Source organism: Leopardus geoffroyi, chromosome A3, assembly GCF_018350155.1.
Source record: "Leopardus geoffroyi isolate Oge1 chromosome A3, O.geoffroyi_Oge1_pat1.0, whole genome shotgun sequence".
NCBI classification, from domain to species: Eukaryota; Metazoa; Chordata; class Mammalia; order Carnivora; family Felidae; genus Leopardus; species Leopardus geoffroyi.
The window spans coordinates 132,064,808-132,073,531 of record NC_059336.1 but is presented as its reverse complement, the minus strand read 5'-3'; positions in this window follow the sequence as shown (position 1 = coordinate 132,073,531).

Sequence of the window (8,724 nt, the reverse complement as noted above, 5' to 3'; positions counted from 1 at the left end):
TCTAGAACCTCAGGGTCCCCGAGTCCCACAGAGAGTAATGTTTTTTTCCCCCACGAAATCAGTGGTTCTCGGCGTGATTCATATTAGAATCACTGGAGAGCTTTTTACAAAAACACCTAAGTCTGTCTTTCCCCCAGGGACTCTGATGTACCAGGCCTTGGATCGAGCTCAGCTAGAGCTCAGACCTCTTTTTCTTTCCCCCCTTTATTTTTAACCTCAGTTGAGAACAGCTGGGCAAGAATCGGACTCCCCCTTTTTCCTGGCTGAGCCTCTTACCTTCTGATTGAGCTCCTTGAAGGGAAGTAAAGAAAACAATGCCTATCTCAGTTCAGATGAAAAGCAGCGTGTAGTGTAGTCAGTGAATCAGAAAACACTCAAACCCAAATGACATTAGAGATAAAATAGTCCGGTAGATTTAAAAATACTTTTAGCTGTGGATCCCTTTCTCCAAATGCATCCTTAAGAGGTGGCCCGCTGTTTCAACAGTTCAGGCTGGAACTCACTGAGTTGCTGTGGACACCGGGGGCGCCAGGATGGGCACTGGGGACAGCAGGTAGAGGCCGGAAGCCCCTCTCACCCCCACCCCGGGTTGTAGGGGTGAGTGGAGTGCCTCTGCACCTGAGTGTCCCCGCCCACCCGTCCGTCCGGGAAGCTGGAGAGCCTGGGGGAGAAAGCAGCTAGGAGGGCCTGGGGGGAACGGGTTCTTGTAAAATGCACGGTTGACTTAATCACAGCTTTGCGGGGATCACACCGGTATATGCTAATGTCCACAACTTAAGAAAAATTAATGGGTAGGAGCATACATGTCTCTGTACAGTTAATTACATGTACTGTCTTTTTATGGTATAATGAATATTTTATTGAAACACATCTCAACTTTTTCATTGGACGGTAAAAATTTTTATTTGAGCCCATCCCGACTTTGGAGACGTTTCTGAATTGCTGTTGGCAGGGATACATGGCACCCAGAGGACATGTGACCTTTATAACCTTGAACTTGATCACCTTCAGAATTGATCAGTATAGTGAGATTACATATCTACATTTCCTTTTGGGTTAAACTCCTAGTTGGATTCTTTTTTTCCCCCCCTTCTCAATGGAATTACCTATGACTGTTGATAAAACAATTTTCTTGGTAATCAATCAGGAGCTTTTTTTTAATTAAAAAAAATTTTTTTTAATGTTCATTTATTTTTGAGAAAGAGAAAGAGCATGAGCAGAGGAGGGGCAGAGAGAGAGGGAGGCACGGAATCCGAAGCAGGCTCCAGGCTCCGAGCTGTCAGCACAGAGCCCGATGGGGGGCTCGAACCCATGAACGCCGTGGGATCATGACCTGAGCTGAAGCCATGACCCAGGCACCCCATGGAGCTTTTGACTGATGGTTGTTCTAACACCTGGAAAAAGTTACCTTTCTAAGCTAACCCTGCTTAGCTTAGAAAAATCTAAGAGAGGGGTGCCTGGCTGGCTCAGTTGACGGAACATGGGGCTGTGGGTTTGAGCCCCACGTTGCGTGCAGAGATTACTTAAAAATGAAAAAAAAAATCTTTAAAAGAAAATCTATGGGACACCTGGATGGCTCAGACAGCCAAGTGTCCGGCTCTTTTTTTTATGTTCATTTTTTATTTTTGAGAGAGAGAGAGAGCGCGCGCAAAATCGGCTGAGCCACCCAGGTGCCCCAAGGGTCCAGTTTTTGATTTCAACGTAGGTTATGATCTCGCCGTTCACGGGTTCAGGCCCCACATAGGGCTCTCCACTGAGAGTGCTTGGGATTCTCTCTCTCTCTCTCTCTCTCTCTCTCACTCCAAATAAATAAATAAACTTTAAAAAAAAAGAAAAATTTAAGATATTCTGAGAGATCTGGTGATTTCAATTACATTTTATTGCACTGGTATATGAGGGGTCATCTTTGGCATCGAAATGACTTCCGTCTCCATGTTGTGGTGCCGTATGACCTTCCAAAGACATTTTCGATAAGAGTTCGGGATCCCCACTGAAACGAAGACCACGGTGTGGGACAGCACCGACGCAGAGGACTCGGCTGCAGATGACCGGCTGCAGGGGTGCGTCTCCGGAAGGACCGACCCTGCCCACAGGCGGGTGAGGACCGTCACACCGCTGGTAACAACCTGGGCCTGGCTATCCCAATGGCTGTGCCTTCCTTTTTGGTGTTCCCTGCAAGATACACCCTCTCAGAGCCGTCGATTGTGCAAGAAAATACTAGGTAAATATGGAACTTGAACAGGGAGTCAAGGGAAGGAGCCCGGACATGCTGCGGTTTGGGCAGGTGGGGGTGTTGAGTCCTTCCGATTGACGCACGTCCTTAGTTTGTGGCTACCGTCTGCTTGCAATGGAGGACACGTCAGACACGGTGACGTCGTATGTGTAGTGGGGATGAGGGATGAAGGGTTTTTCGATGCATCTTTCTACAGACTGTGTTTTTGGTTTTTAAGATCTTGCGCGGAAAGTCCAGGAAATCCCAACATCGAAAAGGAAATGACGCAGCCCCACTGTGCAGACTTGCCTTTGGAGGATGACGGGATGCCATCACTCTGGAGCAGAAATCTCCTTCTGCCCTTTGATGCAGGGAGAGCGAGCACTATTTCTAAGACTCAACGCAGCTGGGACCGAGATGAGCTGCTGTCCCTTCTTGTGTGTGTGATCATGGTGGGTTGGGTGGGGAATATGACTTATTTCCATTTTCAAGGGTTGCCCTGAAGGACTGGAGTCTGAGAGGAAGCAGAGTCTCTTTAATTTGCAAGAAGGGCCGGCTCCACGAACGTGGGGTTGCCATTGTGAAATGAGATGCAAGATGAGAATTAATTCTGACCCAGTGATACGGTCGTAAATAAACTATTAATAGAACGATTTCCATTTTGTTCAGTAACTTTATATCTCTGAACAGAAAGGTCACATTGTTTTGCTCTCTCATTGCAGGAGGCAAAGTTCTGGGGTTCTCCTGATAAACCCACAAGGCTTTCTGTGTCATGATGAACGCTGGCTTTTTATGCTTTTCCAGGCTAGAATGCGCGGTAGTGTGTTTCTTGGGCATCCTTCGCCATCGTTCGGAGCCACCGTCTTGGCCGGTGTGTGGGGACATCCAAGTCTACACATGAAGAGGAAGTGGTCCCAGAGTTGAGATAAAATCCTGCATTACGTGGGCTGCATGAACCCAATCTGACCGCTTGACATTTCGAGTCTCAAGAATCTTTCCATTTCTCGGATTCCAGCAGGAATAGAACATCTTGGACGTTTCTAAAATTCAGTGACCTCTTTACTTCATTCCACTGGAAGGAAGAGTTAAATTCCTGGACCTCAGTTTTCCAAGGCTTTCCAGAATGGACATGTGCCATCAGCTCCCCCTGCAGGCCCGAGTCTTTCCTGCCAGGAAATTCTTGGAGGTCCACCAGGAAAATGGCTCTGGAGCGAATCTAAATCGTGTCTCACAGATGGAACACTTCAACTGCTTATAACTGACCCACCTTTCTTCTGGGAGATGCACGTTCTGGGAAAACATCTAGGTCTAAGCTCACTAGTACATACTAGGCATCAGGAAAACACAGAGCCAAACGGAAATCCCAGGACCAGTTAGTGGGTTTCCCGCACAACATGAATTTTTTAATACTCTAGTCTCTCTCTCCTTTGTAAGCACCGTGGTCTTTTGGTAGATTCATTACAGATAAAATTGCCCCTGGAAGAACCATGCGCTAAGAAATGACATGAAATTATCAACAATAGCCAAACTATGGAGAGAGCTCAAATATCGATCGAATGATGAATGCATAAAGAAGCTATATGTGTGTGTGTGTATATATATATATATATTCTAGCTCTATCCGCATCATTGTGAATGACAAGATTTCATATTACCCAGCCATCAAAAAGAATGAAATCTTGTCATTCTCAATGATGCGGATGGAGTTAGAATGTATTATGCTAAGTGAAATAAGTCAGTCAGAGAAAGACAAATACCATATGGATTTCACTCATATGTGGAATTTAAGAAACAAAACAGATGAACATATGGGAAGTGGGGGGGGAGACAAGAGAAGGAAACAAGCCACGAAAAACTATTTTTTAAAAGTATTTATTTATGTATTTTGAGACAGAGAGGCAGAGAGATAGGGAGAGAGAGAATCCGAAGCAGACTCTGCACTCTTAGTAAAGAGCCCAATGTGGGACTTGAACTCATAAACTTTGAGATCACGACCTGAGCCGAAATCAAGAGTTGGACACTTAACCAACTGAACCCCCCAGGAGCCCTAGAGACTCTTTTTTTTTTTTAAGTTTATTTATTTATTTGGAGAGAGAGAGAGAGAAAGAGAGACAGAGAGAAAGAGAGAGGCAAAGGGAGAGAGAGAATCCCAAGAAGGCTCCGTGTTATCAGCACAGAGTTCAATGTGGGGCTCTATCTCACGAACCATGTGATCACGACCTGAGTGAAATCAAGAGTCTGACACTTAACTGAGCTGCCCAAGTGTCCCACCACAAGGGACTCTTAATGATAGAGAACAAACTATGGGTTGATGGAGGGAGGTGGGTGGGAGATGGGCTAGATGGACGACGGGTACTGAGGAGGGCACTTGTGATGAGCCCTGGGTGTTGTATGTAAGTGAAGAATCACTGATTTCTACTCTAAAACCAATATGGTATGTTAACTAGCTAAAACCAATAGTGTATGTTAACTAGCTAAAATTTAAATTTAAGAAAAGAAAAAAATGACGTGAATGCTTCTGGTGTGTTACATTCGCACACTTGTTTCTCAAAAACTTTTGGATTGTCCCAAATTTTACATGGTAGTTTTTTAATTCGTTCCTTTATCCATTCAACTAATATTGTGGCAGGCGTTGTGATAGGTGACTGATCGGTGATGGATCTTGTTTGAGATACTCTGGATAGACAAAGGACGAAGACAGACCGAAGTTCTATCCTCATGGAGCTTAAGTTCCAGTGGGGGAAACACTTCGTAAACAAGCACATGAACAGATGCGTGATATAATTTCATGGGGGAGGTGCTGCTATAAGAGAAAAATAAAGCAGGCTGAGGATTGGAATGACTGGGTGAGGTATACTCTTTTTGGGAGAGCGATCAAGGTTGGTTCAGTGAGAAAGGTGCATAACATGGGACAACGATCCATGCCAAGATGTGGGTGAAGCGCGTGTCAGGAGAGCAAACAGCACGTACAAATGCCCCAGGGCAGACATGAGCTTGTGTGTTTCTGGAACAGCAGCAAGGCCACTGCTGCTGGAAAGGAGAGAGTTTAAGGAGACAGTGGTAGGAGATGAGATCCAAGAAGTAGGCAGGGCCCTTTGTGTAGGATCTTATAGAATATGGTAAGGAGTTTGGATTTTATCATGAGATGAGCGGCCGTTGGAGCCCTTTGAGGAGTGGAGCGATGCGATCTGCTTTGTGGTTTTCAAGCTTCGCTGTGGGGAGAAGAGACCCGAGGAGAGTTAAGAGTGGAGATGGAAAACAGTGTGGAGGTTCCTCAAAAAATTCAAAATAGATCTACCCAACGACCCAGCAATAGCACTGCTAGGAATTTAGCCAAGGGATCCAGGGGTGCTGATGCAGAGGGGCACTTGTACCCCGATGTGGACAGCAACACTTTCAACAATAGCCAAACTACGGAAAGAGCCTAAATGTCCACCAACTGATGGATGGATAAAGAAGTTGTGGTTTACGTACCCAATGGAATACTACTTAGCAATGAGAAAGAATGAAATCCGGCCTTTTGTAGGAACGTGGATGGAATTGGAGAGGGTTATGCTAAGTGAAATAAGTCACACAGAGAAAGAAAGATTCCATATTTTCACTCTTATGTGGATCCTGAGAAACTTAACAGAAGACCACGGGGGAGAGGAAGGGGGGAAAAAAAAAGTTAGAGAAGGAGGGAGCCAAACCATAAGAGACTCTTTAAAAACTGAGAATAAACTGAGGGTTGATGGGGGGTGGGAGGGAGGGGAGGGTGGGTGATGGGCGTTGGGGAGGACACCTCTTGGAATGAGCCCTGGGTGTTGCATGGAAGCTAATTTGACAATACATTTCATATTAAAAAAAAAAAAAAAAGAATACCCTAAAAGTTCATAAACTCAAAAAAAAAAAAAAAATGAGAGTGGAGACGGAATCTAGTCGGGTAGGGGTGGCAGCAGCCTGAGTGAGAGGGCAGGGGGGCTGGGTGGTAGTCATCGAAGGGGTGAGAAGTAGACCAATCCTGCCGGTGTTTTGAGGGTAGGGCCGCGGGGCTTGCAGGTGAACCGGGTGGGGGAAAGAAAGATCAGCCGCAGGGCTTCGAGGCATGTGGCCCCGGGACCTGGGCAATTAACTGACTGGGTAGGCTGGGGGAGGAACAAGCGTGAGTGGGTGGGTAGAATCCGGAGCCCTGCTTAGACAAGTCAAGTCGCAGCCACTCATTAGTCACCATCTGGAGACGTGGAACAGGCAGCTGGCTGTGCGCGCCAGGAGCACACGCGTGACGCAGGAATAACGAGGGGAGACTATTTCTGGGAAGAGGAGCTGCAGCCTGGGGGGTGTGGTGCCTTTGCCTTGACGGGTCCGCCCCTTCCCCGCGTCCCGGTTTCCACGGCGGTCCGGCGGTGGGCCGGCGGGCCTCTAAGGGTCCCTTCCGCCGGGCGAGTGTGGACCGGGACATTGGCATTGAGGCCACGGGGCAGCGAGAGCGGGCTGCGCCTCTGTCTGGGGACGGAAGACCGACCCGAGGTGCAAACCCGGTAGCTTATCTTCAGGATCAGAACTGGAGACGAGTCTTTGCAAAGCAACCGGAGCGGCTGCCTGTTTCGAAAGCGGGGCTGTTGGGGAAGGAAACACTTCAGCCGCAGAGGGTGAACTCGATCAGAGCAGCGCAGTTTACCACTCGGGGGGTGGGGGGTGGTAAACCGGCTCTGAGGGCAAGGGCAGCGAAGGGCACCCCGGTCGGTGCCCTGTCCCCTGTCCCCTGTCCCGTGTCCCCTTACCACCGTGACCCGTAGATATCACAGGTGCCTACCGGGACTATCGCCCACCAAGAAAGGACATGTCCGCAGAGGACTTTGTTTTGTCTTTTGCTTTGCTTTCTTTGACCCTGTCCTAAATTGCCTAGGAAAGTTTTCGGGTTGTTTAGTCTCTCGTGTTTCGGAAGTCGCCCTTTATATAAAGTGGAAGGAGACAGCAAGCGTTTGTATTTTGTGTCACAGATTTACAAAGCGCTGTCACCTCTCTGCCCACATCAGGGCATCCGCGGAACAGCCCTAGGGGCTGGGATGGTCATTACCCGATCCTGTTTTGGGACGGAGAGAGCCGGACGCCGAGAGGTTAGACAGCTCGTTCAGATCCCACAGACGAGATGGGGCTGAACTCATTTTCGACCCCAGGTTTTGCGAATCCCCAATTCTTTCCTCTTTCCATCCCTCCGTTCAATGTGCCGAACCAAGGGGCTTGAGAAAGGTCACTCGGCCCCATTCTCGAACGCTGCGGTGGCACAAAGGATTCTCCAGTCGCTTTCGTTTCTGCATTGGAAGGGGATCGAAAATCACCCTGGTTGGGTTTTCCGTGTTGCCTGGTTAAGCTTTCCGCGTGGCGCTAACGCAGTGAGGCCCGTGGCGCGTCTGACACCGTGTTTTGAAGCACTTCAGAGAGAACCCTTCGTCAGCCCACCCCGTTCAGAAGTGCCGGCTTTCTCTTTCGAGAGGATCCTGGACAGGAGGGAAGATGGTCACAGCGATATCGCTGGGAGAGGGAAGAACTTCCAGTCCAAGTTCATGGTGTAGGAAGAGGCGGGCGGGGGGATGCTGATCCGGGACTGGTTCCGCTTAGTATGGCCACCTAACAAATGATCCCCACGCCCCTCCCTCCCCCCAGGAAGTAAAGATGAAAATGACTTTGTGATGACTCTCACAATGGCTCCGCACCCTCCTGAGGTCTGGGGAGATTTAAGGACTGGAGGGGACTCAGCAGCTGGGACTGGAAACCCTGGAGACGTTTCGCTCCCGTGTTTGCTGGTTGACCTGGCCGTTGGCGGAGCCTCAGCTGCAGCTAGCCATCGGGAAATCCTCGTGTGGCCTTTCTGAGCGGTTGGGCTTCCTCCCAGTGTGGGGACTTCTTACACGGAGACTCGTGGCTCCCCAGGCGAGTGTTCTGGAAAGCAAGGACCATGCTGCGTTGCCCTTTAAAATTAACCTCAGGAGTCCTGCGTCATCACTTTGGCACATTCTGTTGGTTACAAGCAAGTCACAAGGCCGCCCGGAGTCAAGGGCAGGGGACACAGACTCTGCCTCTCCATGGAAGCCTGTCAAGGTCACATCGCAGGAAAACATGTAGAATGGAAAGCAGTGTCGCAGATATTTTTGGAAAATACCACCTGCCATTCCGGGAGGATACGTTACCTTTGGGTTTCGCCAACAGTAACGAAGGGACGTTGCGCTCATCAACCAAACACCATGAAAGTATGGCTGGGGAGGTGGCTTATGGCCAGTTACAACCGGTTGGGTTTGAATGTTATCTCCCAAGCGACCAACCAATGGGAACCAGTCCAGGAACAACCTGTCTAAAGCAACACCCAGCAAGTGGCAGATACTGGGCTAAGAGACAAGGATACAGACAGTGAATCAACAAGGTCTCTCTGTTCACAGGGCTCCGAGATCTTAAGCTAGTGTAGGGAAAGCTAGCTGGAGTAGTAGGTTCATAGTCGTAGTAGTAGATTAGTAGTAGATAGGAGTAGATTCCTATCT